Genomic DNA, 27,204 nt, shown 5'->3' with positions numbered 1-27,204 from the left:
TAGAGTCAATCCCTATCCAATTAGTTTATAATACCTTTTAACTATGAGGCACAGTTCAATTGAAATAATACCTCCTATTTGGACAGTGCTAAGACAAATTTCAGAATAATTTCACAATACCTAACATTAAACATTTCGTTCATGAAGCAAATTTTTTAATCTATTCTGTAGCAACTCTATTATTAATTTTCCAAGCGCTCAAACAAGATCTTTCTCACATATCATAAAGAAATATGTGAATTCACAGTTACTCACATTAGGATCCTTTTAAAAAAAAAAAAAAAAGGGAAAAAAGCATGTGACACAGGCTTCCCAAAAGTAAACTAGTGGTATAAATGTAGGGAAAGATATAAGTAAATATAAACATAAGGAGAAAACATAGAAAGAAAATCTTAACTTGGAAGAGGGTTTTATTCTCTCAATTTGAAAAATTGAATCAAAGTATTACAATTTATTTCATGACAGTTTTTGTAAAGAACAAGCAAGAGGGAGAACAAAGTATACTTTAAACAGAAATTTCATTATAAAACTATGTAAATCTACTTCAACCACTTGTCTTTTAGGCCTAAAATTGTTTTAAACCTTTAAAAGTTATCAGCATAACTCAGCAGAACCACACATGCACAATTCATATTTTTAGCTTTTTCAAAAGCTAATAATAATAAAAGGCATCAAAGTACCTGTCACTAGCAGCTATCTGCCCTTATTGATAACTTAAGAGCCTTTGGCTTTGCCGTATGAAGTTTAATTTCCCAAAGCGGTCAATTAGATCTTGGTAATATCCTCATTGGTGAGTTATTGCTTAAGGATATCATGGAAGCCTCTTCTACTACCTTCATCCTTGCTTTGTTTCCTGCAATTCAAGAAGTCTACTTTTTTTTTTAATTTCCTTTGAGGATATCAAAGATCAGGATAACAGAAAAGTTAAGGGAACAGTGTAATAGTAACACAACCTCTACTGCAATCTCAACAGCCAAATAGAAATCTTACAAATTGTTGGTTTATTGATATAAGTAGATTCAGTCATGTTCTGACCTTGATGTCTACTAAGAATTTAAACAAGACTGAATGTACAAATGAATTCCAACTGTTCCACTCATAAAATATCATTTTTTAAAATAAAATCTGAAGAAGCTTTCAATGTTTACTTTAAATATATAACTAAATATCTCATCCCTAGATTATAAAGGTGATTCATCCCATTAAAAAAAAAAAAGGCTTGATTTTTAGATATTTAACCAGGTAATTTTGTAAGGTAGTAGTCTTTTAATATGTGAATAACTTTTTTAAAAAGAGGAGGCAATCTCATTTACGTAAGGAAATCCCTATTAAATAACATTTCCATTTCTCTAATTCTCTCCCTTTAAACATCTCAAGTTTCCTTAAAGAAACATTAAATCATCAATGTTTGTCATATGTTAATACCAAAAATCTCTTTAGAACTCTATAAGTAGATAAGCTTTATAGTCTACAACATTCTCAAAGTCAAGATAAATGCCTAATACTGCAGCCCAAACACCTCAGATGTGCTCTCTCAGAGTTAGGGAAGCTGGACAACATAGGGGATATGCAGTCATTCTTTTAGACATTCAAAAAAATATTCTGTAAACAGTGCTTTAGGGCTTATAATAGAGTGCTTTCCTCAAAACGGGCCTAAGAGATAAATCAGACAGGGATCAGGATGAAATCACTGAGACTCAGATCAAATTATACCCAGCACTTGACCATTCAGGGCCAAAGCCAGGACTAGAACCTTGGCACAGTGACAAGAGTGCTGGCTTTGGGACTCTAAGTATCTGTATTTGGAAAGCTGCTAAAGCTCTCTGCCTCTCATTTGCCACATTATAACATGAAAGAGGATGAACTAGAGGATCTCTTAAAGTCTCTTAATTCCATCTTTAAATCTATGATTCTAAGATTAAGACTTCTGATGCTAGACAGAGTTCTGATAACAATTCATTTTAACACAATATGCACTAAAAATGAAGGAGGAAATGGCAAGCCACTCCAGTATCTTTGCCAAGAAAACCTCAAAATAGGCTCATGAAACAACTGAAAGGAAGGAACAGGTACTTAAGAGTGCTAGGTTGTGACAATATTCAGGAAGCTGAGACTAGAGTCAAAAGAACTGAGTTCAAATCATGATTTAGACATGTACCAAGTATACAAAACCTCAGGCAGTTCACTCATCCTCACTTTGCCTCACTTACCTGAAGGATATAGAACCCCATCTAGTCCTTGAAATAAGGGAAGGATTTCAACAAGCAAATATATCGAAGAAGTTCATTCCAGAAACAAAAGAGGTGGTGAACAAAGACTAAAACCAGAACAGAAGATAGAAGAATCCCATCTACCTCCATCACTGAACATGTGGAAAGGGAGGAATGTGACATAATCCTATTAATAAAACCAGGAGCCCCATTATGAAGGGCCCCGAGGGCCATACGAAGAAGTATAAAACTTCATTTATGAAATTTACTGCTTAAAAAGCAAAACTGAACAAATGGAAAAAAGATACCAAAGCTTATGAAGAAAATGAATCCTTAAAAAATCAGATTGCATTGTTGGTAGAGTTGTGAAATGATACAAGCATTCTGTAGAGCAATTTGGAACTGTACTACCTGTGTCTGTATCTCAAAAAGATAATAAAAGACGGAAAAGGAATCATGCGTGCAGAAATATTTGTAGCAGCCCTTTCTGTAATAGAAAGGAACTGAAAATTGCATAGATGCCCAGAAATTGGAGAATGGCTGAATAAGTTGTGGTATATGAATGTAATACGATGTCATCGTTCTATAAAAAATCATGAGCAGGATGATTTCAGAAATGCCTGGAAAGACTTACATGAACTGATGCTAAATGAAGTAAACACTACCAAGAAAACATTGTACACAATTAAAATAAGATTATTTGATAATCAACTGTGATGGACTTGTCTCTTTTCAATAATGAGGTGATTCAGGCCAATTTCAATAGATTTATGAAAACGCCATCTACATCCAGAGATAAAACCATGGACACAAATGCTTTAATTTTAGGATCAAAGCATGGTATTTTTCCTTTTTTATTGTTGTTGTTTATATACTTGGTTTTTTTTTCTTTGTGGTTTTTTTTCCCTTTTGATCTGATTTTTCTTGTGCAGCATTAGACAGTTAGAAGGACTCTATACAGAGAAAGTGAGAGAGCTGCTTATGGAAAAAGGAATGAAATGGGAGAAGGGAAAGAAAGAATGGGGTGGAAAATATCTCATATAAAAGGAAAACTTTTACATTATAGGTAGTAATGAGGAGGAGGGTAATATTTGAATTCATTTTCATAATTTAATAATTTCATTTTTTAAATGATAATAATGAAGCAACATAGCAAAATTTGTGTGATACAATCAATGTAGTTCTAGCATATCTGCACCAATGTGTGCACCAATAAATATGTGTACCAATAAAATAGAGAAAGAACATATCAGTGAATTGGGGATGCAATTTTTAAAACAAACCTAGAAAAAGAGCAAAATAAAAATCCCTAGTTAACACCAAAATGGAAATCCTGAAAATCCAATGAAATATCAAAAAACATTTTTTTTTTTTTAATCTCACAGAGCTAATAAAGAAAACTTGTAGTGTTACGGATGGTTTTCTGGAGCAGTCTTATTTCAGCAGATTAATTACCACGAGAATAGCCAGGTGTTAAGTCCAAATTCTTTATTATCTCCTTGCTTGGGGCTCGGCTAGCTTTCTGGAAGCCCTTCAGAGCAGCCTTGGTCTCAATGGGGGAAACAGGAAGACAGGCCAGGCACCATGGTGGTGTGAGATGGAGTAAATCTCTCTTCTTGGCTCCAAGAGCTTGAGCTTGAGCTCCCACCTCCAGTCCTTTGTCTTCTCTGAGTCTGACCCTGGCTGAGTTTGTCTCAGCTTATATGCTCTATTATAATTAGATCATTTACAGTATACTAAGTATAAACCAATCATTCTATAACTAGGGAACCATTATTTGTTGTAAGATTAAATCAATCATATTGAACTAGAGAATTATTAATCACCATGTTAAACTAAATAACCAATGTCTTATCAATTCCACTGACATAGCACCTCGTAAGAGTCTTTCTTTGAAGTACAGAGTTCTGGCCCACAACATCTCCCACTTTTTTTTTGTTTTAGGACATAGGTGGTGATGCACCCCAAAAAAGAGGTGATCACGCCCCTCCTGACATCTCAGGAAGGGAGATGAAAACACCAAAAGGAAATAGGTAATGATTTTATAATTTTTTTGTGGTGGCAAATAAATAAAAATTGAAGGGAAGCCCATTAAAACAAGGGAATGGCTGAACAAGCTGTGATATGATTGTGATGGAATACTGTTGTGCTATAAGAAATGACAAGCAAGATGATTTTTAGAAAAACCTGGAAAGACTTATATGAAGTAATTTACAAAATGAAGTGAGCAGAAGCAGAAAAACATTTTACTCAGTAATAGCAGTATTGTAAAGATGATCATCTGGATTGATTTAAACGAGTCTTATCAAACCAATGACAGATGACAATTTCAAAGGATCCATAATGAAAAATGCTATTTACTTCCAGAAAGAGAACTAATGAGCTATGAGGGCGGAATGAAGTATACTTTTTTTCACTTTTTTAATATGTCTTGCTTTTTACTATTGCTAATTTTTTTTTTTTCACCATGGCTAAGAGAGAAATATGTTTTACATGGGGGAAAAAGTGTTTTATACATATTGTCTCATTTGATCCTCATAACAACCTTGTAAAATAGGTATTTTACAGATGGGGAAGGTAAGTCTGAGTGAAGTTAAGTGACTTGTTCATAGTCACACGGTCACTAAGTGTCTGAGGTAGGATTCAAACACAGGTCTTCCTAAGTAAGTCCAATACTCTCTCTGATGAGCCAATTAGTTACTACAAAGATCAAGTATGAGAACAGAACAAAGATCACTGAATTTAGTGACAGGAACACTATTCATAACATTTAAGACCAAAGTTTCAACTAAAACTAGATCGCAAGAGTTTAGAGAATGATTGAGTGAAAAGCAGGTAGAGATACTGAGAGCAGACTACTTTTCCTAAAAGTTTGGTAGGGGAAAAAAACAAAAACATGTAATAGGATCAAGGGAGGGGTTTTTGTTGTTGTTGTTGTTGTTTGTTTGCTATTTTGTTTTGTTTTACTTTAGGATAATAAATATAATTCATATCATAGAAATAAAAATATTTATATATTAAGTGGTAAAGCCATGGAATCTTTTATCCCACAGATAATAAAGGCCAACAATAAAACATTTGGATAAATTGGTAAGAAAAAAATTTTTTTTAAGAGAAGCTAGAAACGTTTACAGAAACTTTCCTTTGAAACTCACCTATAAAGTATCCTGCTGACTTGGTGATAAGACAGCAACAATTAAGTTTACAGAATACAATTATGATTTTTCTTCATTTAGTGAAAAGCTTTAATGGAGCACTAGATATCTTTCATGAAAATAATGTTATCAGGATAGAGTTAAAATGTACAATATAAAAGATATCCTGTCCAAGATCCATTAGCAGAAGGTTTATATTTTTCTCTTTGCCAAAATAATCCTAGAAGGAATACTTAGCAGCATAGCAAAAAAAAAAAAAAAAAAAAAAAAAAATAATAATAATAATAATCTCTGACAACAAACTAGAAGGATAAATTGTATTTTGTCAGTAGTAAGCTCAAAAAATAAAGACAAAATCTTTATTGATTAAAGTGTATTCGTTTGGTCTATTTACTTAAAATTCATTTTTATAAGTTCTAGCAAAGCCATTTTTTTAAAAATAGATTTTAAAAAATAACCCAAAGACTCAACATTATATACCTTTAATTCTACCTGAAGTTATAAGTAATATAATTCACATCTGTTATAAGTCACACATTTAAAGGACTATTTTAAGAAAAATGAAACACAATTCCTAAAAACATGAAAACTAGTATAGATACTATTTGGTCATTAGACCTTCATAACAATCAGATTTGGACCGTTTTTAGCCTATCCATATTCTCCAACTGCTGTCCAGTCTTCCTCTACAAAACCTCCACAGAAGGCCCATCTGATATTGCCAGGATGCCAGGAGAGAACAAAAATTACTGCTCTCTTGATATATTACCAATCCAATTTTTTCCTCATCACACAGTTTTCTGATGACCACTAGTTCTTGGTCACACCTTACTAGTGAAATATGGGAATAATAGGAAATTAGATATAATCAATCTAATAAATATATACATATAAGATAGTTAAATTACTTCTTTATTTCAAGAAATCAATATTATCTTTTATTAGCACAGAGAGACAAGCAAAAACAAATCAACTTTTCAATTTGTTGTAATGAAAAACAGATAAAGATGGGAACTTCTACAAAAATAAAAAATTATCAAACAGTGTATATCAACTTATATATGACAAAAATACAAACTAAGGAGATACAATATTACATTTACCAAAGAAAGACAGTCTCAACTATGAGAGAAATTCTAAGAAAGATGATTATGAAATGTTTCTTTAACAAAGTAGCAAAACATCAACTTTTTAAAAAAAGTTTTTCTTGAATGTTCTACAATGTGGGGAGGAACTTTTTATTTTTTAGCAAAAGAACACTACTGGTTATAATTAGAATGAGTGGGAATGAGTGGGTAAAAATAAAGAGGAAAACAGGAATAAGATTTTTTTAATACACATATATCAGATATGATTCATATCTATACAATTCATTACCAATAAAGGATGGCTTGGGGAAGAATTACTGTGTACTATTATTTGGTTCAGAGTGACTACCTGTTATAGTGGATAGAGCATTCAGCCCGGAGTTAGGAAGAACTGAGTTCAAATATGACCTCATATAATTATTAATTGGTAAGACCCTAGGTAAGTCACTTAAGCCTGTCTGCCTACAAAATGAGCTGGAGTAGGAAAGAGCAAACCATTCCAGTTACTTTGCCCAAAAAAACCCTAATGTGGTCATGAAGAATTAGATATGACTAAAAACAACTAAACAACAAATTGGCTGGACACCATCTCTCCACTGTATGGGAAATCTTGCCACTGAGGAGTCACGATAGAGCACAATAAGGAAGAGAAGTAATGGAGGAGAAAGGCAGAAGAAGGGGAGAGCATTCTCCAAGGATTTCCTAGTAGTATTTACTAGCTGCTACATCACTTGCCCTGCTCTACACAAAAGAGGTCATCATGCTAAGCACTATATGAAGAAGAACAGATAAGTTCTGATGAGCCGTGCTAATGGAAGAAAGCCTGAAGTAACCCAAACTGACAGGTAACCCACTCAAGCTGGCTCGGGCCCTGGCCCCACTATGCAGGAGGATAGAGAAGTGGCCCTGCTCAGAGAAGACAGGAAGGGTCCTTCCCAAAAAATTCCATGTTCACATATCTGATCTCAAGAAGGGCTAAAAACCATCCAATATGAACCGCTTCTGCTAAACAAAATGAGGGAAAAAGGAAGGATTTAGAGAACCATATTTAAATATGTAGAGAGAGACTTCAGGGGGAAATACCTAGCATGAAATTATGAGAAAAGAGTGCTCCAGCTAACTGCCAACTTCTCATTTCTTAAATCTAGCTTTTAAGCATATTTCTGGAAAAGAAACTACTCATTTTGGATGGAACAAACAAATGGGTCAATTTCCAATGTGATTCTTTTGCAATATGAGCAGATTTTAATAACACTAATCATAAGATTTTTAAATCATTTTAAGGACCTGAAAAATAGAAGAAAAACATTGATGAATACTTATCCCAGCTATGTCCCATACCTAGAGCTCTGTTTCTCCTCATCTCTGCCTCCTGGCTTCCTTCAAGTCTCAGCCAAAGACTCATCTTCTGCAGGCTACATTTCTCATAGTGTCTTTCCTCTTCCATTAACCCACAATTTATCCTGTCACCATCATGTGTGCAGACAGTTGTTTGCATCTTTTCTAGATTAGACTAGACAATCCTTGAGAATAGGGACTTTTGTTTGTTTGCCTTTCTAACTAGAGCTTGTTGCACCATAAGAGGTACTTAACTGCCTGTTGACTATCTTAAGATATATTCAGATAATTTTTTAAAATGCCTTATTCACCTACATAATAGGCCCAATGATGAATTATTTTATTGGATTGTATTGTTGTTATATAGATTATACAAACACAAACATGAAGCCAATTAACAAACCAAAATATTTTGAAATTTGATACTTAACTGTCCATCATTTTGCCCATTTAGGTCATATCTGAACAAAAGAAGTCCTAATTAAAGCAGTTTTGAAATAAGTGAAAAAATTTTACACAGTTAAAAAAAAAAAGCCAACTCACCCATCTTTAGGCTACATAAATAGGAAAATATACCTAAATGCATCACTTGCCTCAAAAAAAAAAAATTACATATGCTACTGGTCTCAAGCAAATGAGTATCAGCAAAAATTTATTTTAAAATGTAGGTAAAATTAAACGCATCCACAATTATATGTACTGACTGACACTTTACAAATAAGCATCCTCTAAAAATGAATAATAATTTATGTCAATTCAGGAATAAAAGAAACAGTCACTATCAATACCTAGCTAGCCAACCTGACTGACGTCTTTTCTTTCTTTGCAAAGCTATGTCATTCGATGATCACGATGTCCAAGCTGAGGGAGCCTCTTGGTTTTATGCCCAAGAACAAGGCAACCCTCTTTGGCTTCCTGATGAACTTCATTATTTCCTCTACTAATCTTTGATGAAATGCACTTCATCTGAGAAAGAACCAGAAGAAAGAACCAGAACTAGAAGAGGAAAACCAGGAAATCATGCCAGACCAAAACCAAAACAGATCCTCTGTATAGGGCTAGTTAATAAGTACACCTCCCTCCACTTCTGCCTCACATGGAGGGAAGTAGAAAAGCAAACTGACAAAGAAAGAGGGAGAGAAAACAAAACTCTGCTTGAGCAGGTAGGAAAAGGGAGAGATTCAGAGGTGGAGGCCCTGAGTTCAAATTCCGAGCCTGTTGCTCATTGTCATTTTTAACCTTTTTAACACAACAGCTCTGGGGATTTACACATAACATTAGGGGGCCTGAGAAGGGAAGGCACTTCCAGACTCTCTGCACAAGCTCCTGACCATTTCCTATCCTTTATTGAGAATCTTGGACTCCAGCCTCTTCCCTCCCCAGCTATCTCCTCACCATGCTCCCAATCAAAATAACCCTTCACTTTCCAGCCCCCTTTATGTATCATTCCATTACAATATAAGTTTCTTAACGGCAAGGACTTGTCTGCTTTTATTGGTATCCTAGGACTATAGCATGGCATCTGGCATACAGCAAGTGCTTAAGAAAAGCTTCATCTCTCCAGCTCATCCCAATGTGGTTTCATCATATATCTGGAATTATAGGATCATAAATTCTGAGCTAGAAAAAACCCTAAAAGCCATCTAGTCCAAGTTTCTTATTTTAGGGATAAGTAAATTATTGGCTATAAAAAGAAAGTAATTTGCCCACAGTTACCAAGATAATAACACATTGGAAGAAAAAAAGCATAATATCAATTACTACAAGATTTTATAGGATGTACTTATAAAATAGAATTATTTAATGTTCAATTATAGATCTGTTCTTGTTCACTGATAGTCATAACTTAATTTCAGCTTATTTCCTCTTTCTCATTGATATTAATAAATTAAAGTGATTATGGACAAATATTATGCCACAATAATATTAATGAAGATGATGATGGCTAGCATTTCCAGGAGCTGTGCTAATGTTTTACAAATATTATCTCATTCAATATTCACAACAACCCTGAGAGTTAGGTCCAGTGTATTATCACCATTTTACAAATGACAAAACTGAGGCAGCAGTCAAGTCACACAGCAGGTGAGTGTCTGAGGCGACATTTGAACTCAGGACTTACTGATTCCAGGCCCTGAACACTATTCCTGGCTGCTCAATGACACAAAGGATAGAGTACAGGCCCTGGAATAGGGAAGATCTGAATTTACTACCCAGCCCGACCATTAACTGCTCAGTATCCCAGACAACATTCTAAAACTGCAAGATATAAACAAGTTACTTCACTGGAAATCCAGAAAAAAGAATATTGAGAAGGAATAGCAATAATCTTTGTGAACACCTCATCTATCATTTGCTATATGAAATGAGTACACGGAAAGCTGTTGAAAATTACCTAATACCAATTCTCAATTTAAAGCTAACATCATATGCCAAAACCACAAGGTGGTAAAAGCAACATTTATGGGCTGCATGAATCGAGCCTTCAACTGTCCCAACTATAGAAGACTCAAGAATTAGAGCAGAAATAGTGTAGAATATTAAAAAGAAAATTTTTAATATTAACTGAGAAACAAGACAGTTCTATAATTATCATGGTAAAATACAGCTTAAGATCTACACATAGTCTTCAGATATAGATTTAAAATATTCTCTTCCCATAAATTGCTACATAATTTGAGTTCTATTATTCTAGCAAAGTATCATGCACTAATAAGAACTATCCTAATCTTCACCAAGCAATATTTTCAAACTGATGTTATTATTCTCATTTCCTTGAATAATATCCATACTCCAGGGCCATTTTCCTTCTCATATTCAATATCATGAATACTTGTATCAAGATTCCTTTCTTCATATCCTGTCACAGTATCAATCACTGCCTCCTGTCCACTCAATCCACTTTTGATTTATCAGCCGCCGTCTTTCTGGACTCCATAACTCGACCCAAACCATTTTAACAAGACATTGACAAATAGCACCCAGTATCACATCAACCTGTTCCACTTAGTAAACTAAGAAACAGTAACTGTGACATCTCTGCATAAGTATTCCATTCTATTCCCTAGACTGATGTATATTAATGAGGAGATGGTATTTGAAATGCTTCTTCCACATCAGCATCTGATATGATCAAATTAGGAAATGGGATGATTTATTAAATTTTGTAGAGCTGAAATATTTCTTTATATCGCTCTATGTGTGGTTTCAGAAAGTGAGCTGTTGCTTTCAATTTTTCTACCGAGGATGTGCCTGCATTTCACAGACGAATTATTGTCTTTAAAAAGATTGCAAGAAGGCGAAATGTTATTAAGCAAATGCTCAGTAAAACAAACTAAATCAGTTTTAAAATTCCTAATTTAATGTAAATCTTGGTTGTTTCACTGAAATTCAGTTTGTGATCTTATTAAGTCATATTTGCATCGTACTGTCTTGCTGTAGGACAATTTTAAATTTATAGCATTACCAGGCAGCTTCACTTCTTGACTTTTAAAATATGTCCTAAATAAAATAAATAATTGCAATATATGCACACATTAAGTTCCCATTTTCAGAGATAAGATAAGAAAGCCCAATAGGTTAATAAAAAATACAATATAATCAAAATACTAAAACAGACTGATAAACCATACCTGGCAACTCTTATGATTTTCATAATTAGATGCTAGCATGTTTTATTTAAATGCTTATCTATTTTAGACTCAAAAATAGCCTTGTGAACTTTAAAACATAAAGTATGCTTTTCACATCATATTTTTACATAGAAGAAGCTTTTAATAACTTAGCAATCAAAATCTAGCACTCAAACTCAAAGTGGAAATGAGAGGGATTAAATATAGCGATCAGATTGTTTTATTAGACATTATCCAAATCTACACCTCAGTTTCTAACATCATACCATCCAGAAATTAGACTCTTTGCTTCTTCAACACTGTCAATACCACACACACCATCCAAGTTTAAATTTCAGCTATTAAGACCCATGCTCTTGCCTAGAACATCAGACTTTTCTGAGGTGTTACTTAATTTTGCTGACCTTTTCTTTGTCCTCCTTTTAAAAAATGTTTATTTTAAGGAATAGCTGCTTAAAAGGGAGTGGAATAAAGGATACAATGGGAAATCTAAGTAATATTAAAACAAAAGATTTCCAAAAAGTCTTTCCGTTCTGCCTTTAAACAGAAAGGTATCTGTCAGACAACCATTAATTATCTATTGTTCCACAGTCAAATATATGGATTAAAATTAACCAATGCTAAGGAAGGTTTGATTTAGTATCCTAATTTTAAAATAAAAGCTAAGATAATAGAATGGAATGACAGCACCCAAAGAAAAGTTATATGAGAATAAAAAATAAGATCATTACATTCATATTTGGTTTTGACATCACATACTATACTATGCCTTGCTTTCACAATGGTATCAAAACTTCATTATAATGGAGAACTGTGATATAAAGTAGAAAAGAAAAATCTTAGAATTGACAGATGGTCATTTTTTTTAAATTTAAAAAATTCACTCTTTTCCAAAGGATTTTTCATGTACTTAACAATTTGCTAAAATTTCAATAGTATCCTTCTGATTGTGCAAATAAAGGCCACCTCACAAAGTTAAAATGTTATAAATCCCTCTTCTACTTGCCTTAGCCAGTGGTATCTAAGCAATGAAAATTATCCAGAAAGAGAATAAAACAGAAGCATATATATGCACACAGGCAAAAAAAAAAAAAAAAAAGCATTATGTAAACTAAACATGATCTTTTAGCAGTATTAGACAAGAGGAACCTAGATTTCAAGCTGAGGCCATCTCGTCTAAAACTTTCATTTTAATGGTAAGGTAACTTGAGAACCAGAGAAGTAAACAATTAAGTAATAGAGCTGGAACTAAAACCAATGTAAAGGCTGTCCAAATCTTTCTACTGTCTCAATGGCACATTTAATCAAAAAATAATATGTACAATATTCAGTTCTAATCTCATCTCAGTTCAAATCAGATAATACACAAATAATACTATTTATATGGTAAATATAATACTATTTATATTATTAGCAACAAAGGAAATATAAAGATGACTAAAACACAATTCTTGCCCAGATGAAAATGACATTTTAATAGTAGATAAGAGATACACCAAAAATAAATAAATTAAAACAAAACAAAACAAAACAAAACAAACAAACAAAAAAACAGACTTTAAGTGTATAAGGATGGGGGAGAAGAACTAATTTTTACACTTCTAAGAGAGATCAAACTTGTAGCCAGTGGCCAGAACCTGATCAAAATGTCAATGGGAAATGTTTAACAAATAAATAAATATGCAATATAATACACAGATGTGGCTTTCTAGTTTGATATTCTACCAAAGCAGATCAACTCCTTTTCTGCAAGCCTTAGAAGATAGTCTCCACTAGCAGAGTCATCTCAAATGGAAATGGATCCCACAGGCTGCATATAGGTTTAGAAAGCCACAAATTAGCATAAGTTTTATTATATTTTTATTTATTTTAAACATCTCCCAATGATATTTTAATCTCCTTTGTTTTACAGACCACAATTTGGAGAGCACTGGCTAGAGCAAGGTCACAAAGCCAATATGCATCACAAACAGAATTTGAACCTTGGTCTCCCAGGTTCCAAAGTCAGTTTCTCCATTAAACAAAGGATGCTGCCTCAGACTTATAAGCGAAAGAAAAGCAAGTAGTAGGAATTGTGAGTCAGGAAAGATCACCTTAAGTGGAGAAGATTAGAGAAAGCTTCCTTGACTAGTGGCATATGATCAGGGCCTGAAAAAATCTGTAGGATATTTCAGATCCATATACCTTGAACCCAAATATCTCACGTGAATTTTCATCTCATGCCACTCGCTGATTTCTGAATTTTTCAAATGAATGTCTTGAAGGCATTCCAAACTCAACAGGTCTAAAATAGAACTCATTATCTATGCCTCTCCTCCTTAATACAACCCATTTCTTCTTCCCAATCTTAATCTTACAGGCAGTCACCCAGGTTCCCAAATGTGGAATCATCTCCTGTTGCTCATTCTCATTCACCCCATGCGTGTAATTCACGGCCCAATCATCTCTTCCATCCATTCACACAGCCCCATGGCAAGTTCAGGCCATCTCCACTTTCCCAAGGACTATTTTATTTGGCCTCTCAGCTTGCCCTCAGCTGCCAAGTGATGTTCTCCCACCAAGGGAATACGGGCTCCTTGAAAGCCAGGGCTATTCCCCCTTCCTTTGCATCTCTATCACTTAGACAGGGCCTGACACAGAGTTAGGCTGTAACACATGTTTGGTACCCAGTGGCGTGCTGACTGAGGACAGGATATTTCAAGTCAAAAAAGGCAGCCCATGTCCAGGGAAAAGAGAGAATAATTCAGTTGGATCTTAGCATTGGTGGGAAAGGAGAAATAAGAGATCATTATTAGGCTAGAGTCAGGTCACATAGGGCCTAGAGTCCTAAGCGAAGGAAGCTGAACTACCGAGCAGCAACAGAAAGCCAGCTGACCAGTCAGTTTCTGAGCTGAGAGGTCATATAATTAGGTTGGCAGAACCAACCTGTGGAGGAGAGGAGAAGAGAGAAGGAGAAAGGAAAGAAGGAAAGGAGAAATTCATCTGGGAATTATTTCTGATAACATTAAACTACATGAGTCTCTTCTCCATTGACTTCATATTTGTCACATACAATGCACGTCTCTTAGTGCAGTAATTGTTTTATATATCCCTCTTTATCTATTCAACTGGATTGTAAACTCCATGTGGACTAAGAATACATCTTATACTTGTTTTGATTACAAGTATCCCCTATAGTGTTAGACACACATCAAGCAATCAATAAATAATGGTTGGTTCCAGAAACTAGCATATTAAATAATTAATATAATATAACAAATATTCTTTAAAACATTCTGGCTAAATCTGTGTATTTTTGAAAAAAGAAAGCTAACACAGATTAAAGGGATATAGTAGGATTCTTTATTAATTCCTTCAAAAGAGCTCTTGTAATGAATGGTTGAATGAGTGGTGACAGAGGAATATGCCTGTACATTATCAATTTGCAAGGAGGAAAAAATAGAAATGAAAAAGGAAAAACAGTATTAAGAAAACAGTAGATGTGTATTCCACAGGATAATGAAACAAAAATTCTCTTGTCTGCTAGTAGTTTAACAGAAAAAAAAAAAAATCCAAGATTATCAAATCTTGGTAAAATAATTATAAATTGGGTTGTTTTTTTAAACATGCTTTTCTAAATTATAGCAGTGACAACAAAATAACAAGAAAGAAAGAAAGAAAGAAAGAAAGAAAGAAAGAAAGAAAGAAAGAAAGAAAGAAAGAAAGAAAGAAAGAAAGAAAGAAAGAAAGAAAGAAAGAAAGAAAGAAAGAAAGAAAGAAAGTAACATCACTAACTTGAAAAAATAAGAGGATTAAAAGGTCTATGGTTAGTTCTAAAGAAGCATTATGACAGAGTGGAGAGAACTGGCCTTGGAGCTAAGAAAACTTGGATTCGAGGGCTGTCTCTGAGACATCTTTACCATGTGATTGAGGCAAAGGTTCCCCAAAAATCACCTAGTATACTTCAATACTTATTAAACAAAACCAATAGAAATCCTTTAAGCCCTGAGGCATTGTGGGAAAAAATTACTAAGACACTAAATAGGAACCAAGAAAATTGGGGAACCTCTGCTCTTAAGTTGCAGAGAGAGAACAATCTGGACTGGAGGATTCTTGTCACGTAGAAACTCCCAATACCAATGAAATCAAAGAATTAGGCCATAGGTCTAAAGACAAATCTGCCAGTTTTCAAAATAGAGTTTCTTGTTAAAGAGGAGCAATTCAATGACTTTTGTTTATAATATTATAGATATAAATATATATGAATACAGTAAAACAGATAGGCAGCACACTGTATAGAGCACAGGGCCTGGAGTTAGGAATGCTTGAATTCAAATCTGGCATCAACTGTGTATCCTTGGGCAAGTCACTTTACTTCTGCCTCAGTTTCCCCAATCTTAAAATGGGAATAAAAACAGTACTACCCTCCCAGGGTTGTTGTGAGGATCAAAAGAAATAATAACTATAAAGAGCTCTGCAGACTCAAAAGTACTACAAAATACAAGCTGTTAGCTATAGCAATAGTAAAGTGCAAGGTGATAAAAAATTATATTTACAACGAGCCTCTATTAAACAGCGACATGTTAAATATATGATCATGAATTATTTTACAACCTACTGACAAGACCATGAATTTCCTGATTTTTCAGTTTGAAAGCATTATTAACTGCTTTAACTTACAAATAAGACTGAAAAGCTGAAAGCAAAGCTTTCAAATTTTACATGGTGCTCTAATTACTACAAAATCAAAATCCAGTGTAAATAAATAAGGACTTATTGTACTTGCTTTCTTTTTGTCTTTGGTTAGGTATCTGATTAAAATATATACATTAAAAAATCCATGCAAGAGAAGAAACAATTTTAAAGGTACTCAGGTATTGACTTCCAAACTCTCTTAACAAAAGCAAGATACCAAGGGAATGGAAATCATTATGCTCTCTCTCTCTCTCTCTCCCGCCAAAATGTAGTGACTAATAACTAGCAATTCACATATCTACTTTCTCATTTTCATCATATTTTTACAGGATGTTATCAAAGGAGAATATGTAGATATTCACAAACTATTTTCTACATGGGACTTCTTCCATGTCATCCAATTGATGGATACAAAATGAATACAAGAAATAAGATATTATTTGCTGTATTTTTTTTTCTTCTAAAGGCAACCACAGACTTAAAGACACTCCTCCAATAAGATCTTTTATGATATGCTATAATCACAGAAGATTCCTTGATAGGAAGAGATCTTTGAAAATATCTATTTCAAGTCATTAATTTTACAGCTGAAAAAACTAAAACTCAGAGAATTGAGGTATCCAAGAAACATGCAGACTAAGGATTTGAACTCAAGCCTGCTGAATTCAATCTTCTCCCCATTCTACCACAACATCATCTCTTTTGTTCAAAACGATAATCTTTCTTAGTCTAACATAGTGATTGTTTATACATAAATGGCTGCTCTGTAAATCTGTTACTACCTTTATATATTGACAATCCTGTTAGAAAAATTGCATAAATTCGTATTTTAATCATCCATTTTTTTTTTACATATACAGAAAAGAATGGCTACTTTAGAGGACTCCTTAACCTAAATCTGTACTATTTCATGGCATACTCACAAGAGCCTTTAGTTTTGATTTCTTGAATAAACAGCAAAATATGCCCCTAGCTAATGAATAAAGATTCATGGCAATCAGCCCGGAGATTCAATAAACAGCATGAAGTCCTCATATGGGAATCCCTAGTTCATGAGTGAGCCTGGCACTTCAAATCCCTAAACCACCGGACACCAGCTGCACTCAATAGGTCTTTGGGATGTCGCATAACACTCTGCATTATTACAAGTTCCCATTAGGCAATGAAAGAAAATCAACTCTATTGTAAAGTCTTCAATCCACAGGAAGTGACCAGTAATAGCAGCCAACAAATCATATGGGATGAGTGAAAACCATTATAAAATGAAAATGTGATAGAAAGTTATAAAGTAGAAGGGAGAATCACATAACATTAAAAAAATAAAAAATAAATAGACTGCCTTAAAATTTAGATCTTCAAAAAAGAGTTCTTGAAAAAGTTTGAAAATTGACTCTAGAAACTATCACAACAATCTTATAATAAAACCAAACTGGACAGCATCATATATCTCTTTATAACTTACAAAATGCCTGATATATATTGACTTATTTGATTGTTCCTGTGAAGGTCTGTCCTGATTCAAAAGCCAGCACTTATCCACTATACCATATTTAAAAGGTGATGAGGAAGAGATTATAAGGTCCCATATTTAAGGGAAATGGCTGGCCTTTATTAATATATTTCTCATTAGATACATAAAGCAAAAAATAAACTACAACCAAAAGTTAAAACTATCTACCCTTTCCACAAATAAGCAAATTCTTTAGGAGTTAACTATTTCTTAGCATAACATGGATCATCAACTAAAGTAATTTCAAGGAGTAGCTTGGAATTAATCATGCCAGATATAAAGTTAATAAATTACTCTATAACTTTTTATAAATCACATATAAATTGCAAACATCTGGTACTTAAATAACTATTTTCCACCTGTTTTTATTCCTCAGAATCTAAAAATCTCTCGAATTATTTTGTTCATATAAAACAACAAAGTTCTTTGTATTGCTTTGATTTCCTTAAAATAACGAAGTTTTCCTAATTAAAAATGGAATCACACAAAGAGTATAGTAATAATGCTACCTCAAGTTTTGGGATTATATAACTAACACCTTTTGTGTATAAACACACATACAATTGACATGAGGCTTCAATCCAGCACATTGCTCACATAATGAGGTATTCTTATTAATTTAATTTTCTTGTTAGCTCAAGGCTAACTAGGAAACGTTCAGTTTTGACCTGTGATAGGAAAATCTATCTAAAATAAACAAATACATATAATTATTCAAGAGAAGACAAGTACACTAACATACTGTTAATGGAACTATGAATTGGTCTAATCTTTCTAGCTATTCATTTGGAATTCTTCGGAAAAAGTTAATTATACCTTTAACTCTTTGAAGAAAGGATTCCATTACTAAATATAAACCCCAAGAAGTCAAAGGAAGGACGATTTCCATATTTACCAAAATATTCATAAAAGCACTTTTTGTAACAATAAAGAACCAGAAACAAAGTGGATTCTCACACATTGGGAAATGGCTAAATAAACCATGATATATGATTTAATAAGAGCAACATTGTACAATGAAGTCAACTTTAATTAACTATAATAACCATTCCTTACCTAAATAATAGCTGCTTCATCATGATAGAGAAGGAACTACAAGGGCCAAATACTGCATATATTATCAGACGTAATCACTTTAACAGTTATTTTTGCTTATCTATTTTTTTCTTTTTTTTACAATGCAGCATTTAATTATTGTGGGGAATTAAGAGGGAAAGAAATGCTCTACCTAAAAATGACTGAGGCAAAAAGAAAATAAAACAATAAAAATTATTTTAAGTGCTTATGTGTTTGTATGTACATAGATACATTTGATATTTCACACACATATATGTGCATATACATACACTTCTTTCTTGCTATGGTGAAGAAGAATGTATTAAATATAATTTAATCTTTCTCTGATAATTGGGACGCTTTCATTGCCTCCATATCATCTGGGTAAAGGTAAGTGATAAATACACACTACAAATGCGTATGAGATTAGATTGTGTAGGAACCCCTGACCTTCTTTCTCTACACCCCACAAATATACTCAGTGATCTTCATTTATAAAACAGAGATGATATATGCCTTGACAGCATCAAAGGGTTGTTATGAAGATCAAATCATATAATATCGGCAGAAGAATGTATAGTGGTCTAGTGGAAAGAGCTCAGTTACTGAGAGGTTCAACAGAGTTGGGTCTCAGACTCCTATCGAAGAAATCTAAAAAATCAGAAATCAAATTAGACCTGACTTGACAAAAGATTTACATGTCTAAAAAGCTAGAAAGCGTTACATGAATGAGGTGTAACTAAATTTCAAATAAGGGCACCTAGGTGGGTTGGCGGACAGGAGACAGGTGGACCTCAGTTCAATTTGGTCTCATACACTTGCTGTGTGACCCTGGACAAGTTACTTCACTGTTTGCCTCAGTTTCCTCATCTGTAAAATGAGCTGGAGAAGGAAATGACAAATCATTGCAGTATCTTTGCCAAGAAAACCACTAATGGGTCATAAAAAGTTGGACATGACTGAAAACAACTGAGTAACAAGAGGTCCCAGATATGAGCTTGCTTGTTCTTCCTTTGTCTCTTATTTATAACATGAGAGCTGGACCTGAGAACATTTAAGATTCTTTCCAGCACTAAATCTAAAATGGAAAGGGAATAAGGATTAATTAAGCACCAACTAAGTGCCAGACCTCATGCTAAGTTTTACAAATATTACCTCATTTGATCCTTACAGTGACCCTGAGAAGCAAGTGCTGTTGCTACTCCTACTTTACAAATGAGGAAACTGAGGCAGGCAGATGTCAACAACTTGCCCAGCAACATTTAGCTATGAGTGTCTGAGGTCTCACTGGAAAGTCCACTCTATCCTCTGCACCATCAGACCACCCCTAAGATCCGATATCTATCATCTAATTAAGGGAGATGACCCTGAATAACTGCATGCCCCCCATCTCTCCCTTTCAGTTCTTTCTTGAGCACTTACAGAAGAAGGTGATCTCACTACCTTTCCAGGGCTTCTACTGCTTTTGCCATAAGGATGGCTTCCAGATCTCCATACCTAGCAGCCTTCTCTCCTGAGCTGCAGTTTTTCCACCTGGATTTCCCATTGGCATCTCAAACTCAAACTGTCTGAACAGAATTCATCCTATTTCCCCCAGAATGACCCAGCTTCCCAATTTCATTTGAGGACAATGAACTCTGGGAAAGCAAATGTATAGAGGGGCTAGAATTCTGGAGAGTATACTTGAAACAAGGATACTTAGAACAAGGTGTTAACTCAGTGGAATTGATGAGATGATGGTTCTTTGGTATATATATATATATATATATACTTAGTACTTAGCATGGTGATGTAATGGTTCTCTAGTTCATACATACACAGTGTGCTGTAATGATGTCATCATACCAAGGTATTTAAAAACTGAGAGAACTGGAAATGAGACATTCCATCTTTGACCATCCTCCTGGTGGCTCCCCTGCTTCCTGCCCTCCTCCATTAAGATCAAGGCTGGTCCTGAGGTCCTCCAGAAAGCTAGCCAGAACAACACCAAGCCACAAGAAAGATACAAAGATAGAAAAGGTGCAGGATAGGTCTGAGGGACCCCCAGAGACGGATCAGGAGCCCTACAAGTACAAATGGCAGACATGGCATCGCCAGCGAAGGAGACAGCCAGTGGACTAAGACTTCTCAAGGAGCCGCAGGGCCCTAAGTTTGGGTTAACAAGAGGACAAGAGAATAAGCAGTCCGAGGTACATCTGGAAAGAAGGCCAAGCTTACAGCAGGCCTGACTCCAGCACTAGGGGAGGGATTTGCCAAGACGAACAGGATTCTCTTGGCTAGGACTCAATTGAGTTTGAGACACCAATGGGAGATCCAAGTGGAAAACTGCCCAGCAGGCAGTTAAGGACGTGGACCTGGGGCTCAGAGAGAGGAGGCCAGGAAAGGTCTGGAAGCCATCCTCAGGGAATGATGGGAAGCTGGTGACCTCACCTATTTGTGACCTCTCCTGGGGCTGGCAAAGTGTAACACATCCACAGGGCCACCTGCTCGTTTATGGTCAGAGCTGCAAGTGACTTCTGCATTACATGAGATGTCAGGAGCCACAGAAACAACCAGAGGGGCAAAGCTGAGAGAGCGCAGGGTCATAGGACCCTTCTCTATGCTTACCATACACCCAGGTCCTTTCCATCTACAACCCTGCAAAATGCTAAGGCTTAATTCTCATACGTGTGCACACACATCCATACTTTTTGGGGAAAGTATGAAAAAATATTCTACAATCTATAGAAATGATCATTAAAATGACTGGATATTAGATAAAAAATAGGGAGATTGATCAGCAAAATATATTAGGAAAACAGACAAAAATAAACGAACACAATAATATAGCATTAGTAAACCCTAAGATGGTAGTTACTGGGGAGAACTCATTATTTGACAAAAAGTTCTGGAAAAGCTGGAATGAAGTAGAAATTTGGCACAGACGAAAATCTTTCATTGTATACCAAATTACACTGAATAGATATATGACTTAAAACATAAAGATGATATTATAAGAAAATTAAAGGAACAAAGAAAAAACTCCTTTTCAGACCCATGGACAGAGGAAGAATTTAAGATTAAATAAGCAAAAAAAAGGGGGGGTGACAAAAGACGAAATGGATAATCTGATTATACAGAATGTAAAATCTTACACAAACAAATCTAATGCAATTAAAGTTAGAAAGAAAAACAGGTAACTGGGATAAAAAAATCTTAAAAAAATCTTTTCTGATAATGGTCCCACATCTAAGATATATAAGGAATTGATAGTTATAAGACTAACAGAATTCTCCAATAGAGAAATGGTCAATGGATAGATAGAACAAGCAGTTTTCAAAGGAAGAAACCCAAGCTATCAAAAAAGTCGGAAAAAAAAAAAAGTTCCAAATCACTAATAATTAGAGAAATACAAATTAAAGCAACTCTTAAAGTTTTACTTAAAGATGACATATTGAAGGGCTATGGGAAAACAAGGACACTGATTCACTATTAGTGAAATGACGAGGGCAGCTAGGTGGTACAGTAGACAGAGCACCAGCCCTGAAGTCAGGAGGACCTGAATTCTAATTTGACCTCAGTCACTTAACACTGCCCTGGCTGTGTGACCCTGGGCAAGTCACTTAACCTCAAATGCCTCAGCAAAAAAAAAAAAAAAAAAAAAAAAGGAAGAAACCATGAATTGGTCCAATCATGCTGGAAAGACATTAGGCACGATGTCCAAAAAGATATTAAATTGTGCATACCCTTTGACCCAGCTACATCACTATTTGTCCTATTCCCCAAAGAGATGCCAGAAAGAGGAAGAGGACCTATATGAATAAAAATTTTTACAGTCGCTCTCTTCATATTAGCTAAAACTTGAAAACTATGGTGGAATGAGTAAATAAATGAAATAGAACATTATTTTGCCATAAGAAATGATGAAACAGACAGTTTCAAAGGAAACCCGGAAGATCTCTGATACGAAGGGAGTGACCAGAACTAGGAGTACAATTAACAAGATGATAATATTGCAGAGAAAAATAACTTTGAAAGAAAATAGTGTTATAAGTGCAGAAATCAAACACATTATCTGCCTCTTCCTAAAGAGGCAATGTAATGAAAATGTTAAATGACACAGTTTTAGACACGATCAATGTGTTTTGCTAGATTAATATATACTTGTCTTGAGTTTCTGCTTTTTTTAATTGTTCAGTGGGGGAAAGAGAGCAAACTAAGACTCTAAAACACCAGAATCGAGTGGATTCATAGAAGGTCAAGAGGAAGGCAATCCAATGGGAGAATTTAACATTAAAAAAAAAAAAAACAAAAACACAGCCTATAGATGAAAATAGTAGTGCAACTTGATGTTTTAGGGGGAAAAAAAGAAGCTACCTTCTCGTTCTACTTTTTGACCTTGATCTCTGAGATCTATAGGATTTTCCTCGGCCCCTCGATCTACTCCGACTTCGTTTTCTTCTAGATCCATAAGAAGAGCTACTACTGGAACGGTGCCTGCGTCTGAAACAATTTTACATTGGTTATGCTTTAATGAGAACTGGCTGATGATGTTATTTCTATTGACGTGAATAATATAATTTTACAGATCTGAAATATCACCAATTTTTTCCATGGATTTTCTATAGTCTTCTCTGAACTACCCACTCTCATCCTTCCCCCACCTTAAAAATACTTTCCCTTCAATTTCTATAGTATCTTTCACATTTCTTATTGAACTTCCACTACTCTAATTTCAAGTTGTAAATATTTTTTTATCTATAATACCATGAAATAAACTTCCTGAGGCTGGTGACTATATTTGAATTTCTTTTTAACTCTCAATAGCACTAGGAATATTGCCTTGCAAAAAGTAGGTAGTACTTAGTGTTTATTTAACGAAGTAATTAAGTGTAAAGCAGAGAGAAAAGTATTCTGCTTCCTTTAAATAAACAGAAACAAAACAAAATGTTTCTCTTTTAATACCACTTCTACTCACAAAACAGTATCTACCTGAAGATAATCCAATTCCAGAGGAGTAGTTTTTTGAATAATGTTAGCTATTCTGCTCTATGACTACATTGCAGTACACAAATGCCTCATGAGAATGTACTAAGAGCTTAAAATGTTTATGATTTCTAAGACAAAGATCTGAATTTTTCAACTAGTAAAACAATAGCCCCAAAACACAAGTTGATGGAGTTATTAAACTCTATCTGGAATTTCCTCCACTTTGTTAAATAAGTGAAATTTCTGAGCTCACCTTCTATCATAAGAATGTGAGCGAGGCTGGAGATCTCTAGACCAAGATCTTGACTTGGACCTTGATTTCCTTCCTGTCTTCTTACGGCTGAAGGTTCTACTCTCTGAAGAACTACTTGAAGATGACCTTCTTCTATGTTTTTTTTTCCTCTTACTTCTACTCTCTTCTTCAGTATCTGATGAACGACGTCCCATTTTTATAAACTGAAATTAAAATTAAAATTATAATTACTTCTAAGATAGAACTGTACCATATGTATCTCTCTCTACATATACACACACACACATATATTATTCTTACAGCTGCTAGATGGAGAAATTTCAGAAGAGTATTTTGTAAAATTAAAGTCTTACTTTAAAAAGGCTGTAAATGTGCCAACGTCCTTGATGTGACATGAGAAACAGCTAAGTTATGATTTTTTGGCATTTCAAAGAAATTGCTTTTAGAATTGATGGCTGATTTAAATTTTCCCCCAAATCTTCAAATGCCTTGCAAGAAAGCTAATGCCAATAAAGGACACTATGGAAGTGTCTTTTGTATCTTAAGCTACATTTATCATCAGAAAGCATGGCATATGTTTGGAAGACTTTCTACCTAGTCTTTCAATTTTATATTTTCTGAAAACAAAAGATCTTCAAAACAAAGACTAGAAACTAAAAATATTTCAAGCCCTTTCTTTTAAAAAGTGCACTTCTTGAATAGAACCAGAAGATCGCTGTACACTTCAATGTTCTATGAAGATGTATTCTGATGGAAGTGGATATCTTCAACATAAAGAAGATCCAACTCACTTCCAGTTGATCAATGATGGACAGAAACAACTACACCCAGAGAAGGAACACTGGGTAGTGAATGTAAACTGTTAGCACTACTGTCTATCTACCCTACTTATACCTTCAGAATCTAACACTTAACGTGCAACAAGAAAATGGTATTTACACACATATATTGTATCTGGGTTATATTGTAACACATGTAAAATGTATGGGATTGCCTGTCATCAAGGGGAGGGAGTACAGGGAGGGAGGGGATAATTTGGAAAAATGAATACAAGGGATAATATTATAAAAAAAAATTACTCATGCATATATACTGTGAAAAAAGTTATAAATAAAATTAAATTAAAATAAAAAAAGTGTATTTCTAAAATCCTTTAAGTAACTCATTCCCTGTAAGAGAAGAAATATTCAAGACTACTATCTTTGTGACCTCCACCAATACTACAAGCTTCAATATCTTCATGTATGATGAGTAGGGTTATATGGTCTCAAAGATCCCTTCTATTTATTAAGTTCTATGATCAGTTGAGAAATGTATATGCAGCCAGACTAAGACCTGAGAAAAGAAACATTACAACACCATCCCTGTGCAATACTGATATTTATTTACATAATGCATATATAAATGTCACAGTTTAGGAATGCCAAAAGAATGTAAGTTCCTCAAAGTCAAGACCTGTTTCATTACCATCTCTGTCCCTGGTACACAGGACAGTGCCTGGAACAAAGTTGGTGTTTCCTAAAGTCTTACTGATGATTATCATTAGGTGGAGAACATTCTAGAGGAAGCAAGCAGGATAGTGAAGGATCTCAAATTTTTGTGACATGAGTTTTTCAGCTTGCAGAAATGCGTGGGAGGAAAGGGATAGATGAGTGCCTTTAACTATTCAAAGTGTTGTCAATTCATCTCAACAAGAGAAAGCAAAAGGTAGTATATTTCTTTGTTAGTTAACTTGGTATTTAATTGCTTTTTTTGAATAAATAATGTAACTGCATCAGTGGTAGAAATAAAACTAAATTCAAAAGCTGGTTTTTCTAACTAACTAAAAGAGAGAGAAAACTAAAATGACAGAAAACCTTCGGTCACTTCCACTTAGCCTTGAGTTCGACAGGATGAAAATGAGGGGAAATGAGGAATAATGACTTAGTGCACACCACAAAGCAAGTAAAGACCTCAATGCTCCTGGAAGCTTCATGACATAGAAAACCAGGAAATCTGAGTTTATGTTTCAGCTTCTTTCTATGATCCTGGGCAAATAAATTTATCACTGCAGGACTCAGTTTGTCGCTCTATTAAAAGGAAGGATCCAGACAAGATAACATTCAAAGATCCTTCCAATTCTAATATGATTCTATGAATTCAATGGTTTTTGATTCTCCACTGTGCTTACTGTGAAGGAGAATCAATAATAAAGAGCTAGTAATTCACTTAACTAACTAGACTCCAAATTAGAATGGAGCAAGTGCCTGGTGGAGATCAAACCAAAAGAGATAAGAAAGTGAGGAGGAAGCAATTCCCAATTCCAAGTGGCCAGATGGACAAGGTTTCATGGAACAGGTAGCACTTGAGCTCTTAAAATCCTTTAACAGGTAAAAATGTAGAAGCTGCTCCAGACATGTGGCCTGGCTAGTGAAAAGGCAAGAAAAAGCCAGACAGGATTAAAAGGAGGAACAGCTCATATTCCAGTTTGGCAGCCAGGGTACAGAGGGAAACAAAATAAAAGAAAATTGGAAAAATGAAATTCTTTGAATGACTTCAAGTATCACATTATGCAACTACTTTTATAAGTTCTCATTTACTCATTACATCAGCTGCCCTTACCCCTACACATAACATTGTTAATGCATAACTTGTCTGCTGAATATTTATATATTTTACAAGTTGTTTCCTTTATTTTTGCATTTACAAAACCGTGACTCACCTTAAATACGAATACCTGGAGTACAGGAACTAAAGGTATTTTACTTCATCTACAAAGGATTGGGTTTCCTCAACTTCAGAACATTCTATAAGATGATATCAATTCGGAAAGTCATACCTCCTCAGCACCCACATTCCGTCCCTAATAGCTCCTCCCAGATTTTCCACGAGTTAAGGATAGCACCCACAGAATCTTTAACATTTCTCATTTAGCTTCTTTCTTGGACTTTTATCAGTTTATTCTATAAACTGAAATAAATCTGAAAATATAACTCCTCCCTAGATCATTTCCTTATCTGTACTCTAACTCCCCAGGACTTCATCGTGTTGGTGACTATTTGTATGGGCCCCCCTGAAGAAGGGGCCAGGGGCTGCCTTTGCCTTTCTTTGGAACTCTAATGATTAGCACAGTATTTGACCCACAGTTGGCACTTAGTAAAATGTTTACTGACTCTTTATTCTGAGGGTCCCATACATGAGGAGACAAAATAAAAGCTCTCTGGATAATGAATTGGTCACAGGTTTCTTAGGAGTCCCATCTATTATCTTCTTGTCAATCCAAACCAACCACCTACAAAGGCAACCACCAGTGCAGAAAACCCAGCCACAAGATGACTGCA

At 34.6% G+C, this 27,204-nt stretch overlaps 1 long non-coding RNA gene across 1 annotated transcript in view; it reads right to left on the bottom strand.

The window, feature by feature from the left end:
* The window catches only part of LOC141560226 (uncharacterized), a 28,874-nt gene extending 5,727 nt beyond the window's left edge, over nucleotides 1–23,147 (bottom strand). Inside the window, exon 1 of the long non-coding RNA XR_012487659.1 lies at nucleotides 23,020–23,147. This is a non-coding gene — a long non-coding RNA (uncharacterized LOC141560226). The remainder of the gene's footprint in view (nucleotides 1–23,019) is intronic.
* Nucleotides 23,148–27,204: the final 4,057 nt, after the last annotated feature.

The sequence above is a fragment of the Sminthopsis crassicaudata genome, chromosome 3 (genome assembly GCF_048593235.1).
Source record: "Sminthopsis crassicaudata isolate SCR6 chromosome 3, ASM4859323v1, whole genome shotgun sequence".
Lineage (NCBI taxonomy): Eukaryota > Metazoa > Chordata > Mammalia > Dasyuromorphia > Dasyuridae > Sminthopsis > Sminthopsis crassicaudata.
This window is presented reverse-complemented; position numbering and strand designations above follow the sequence as displayed.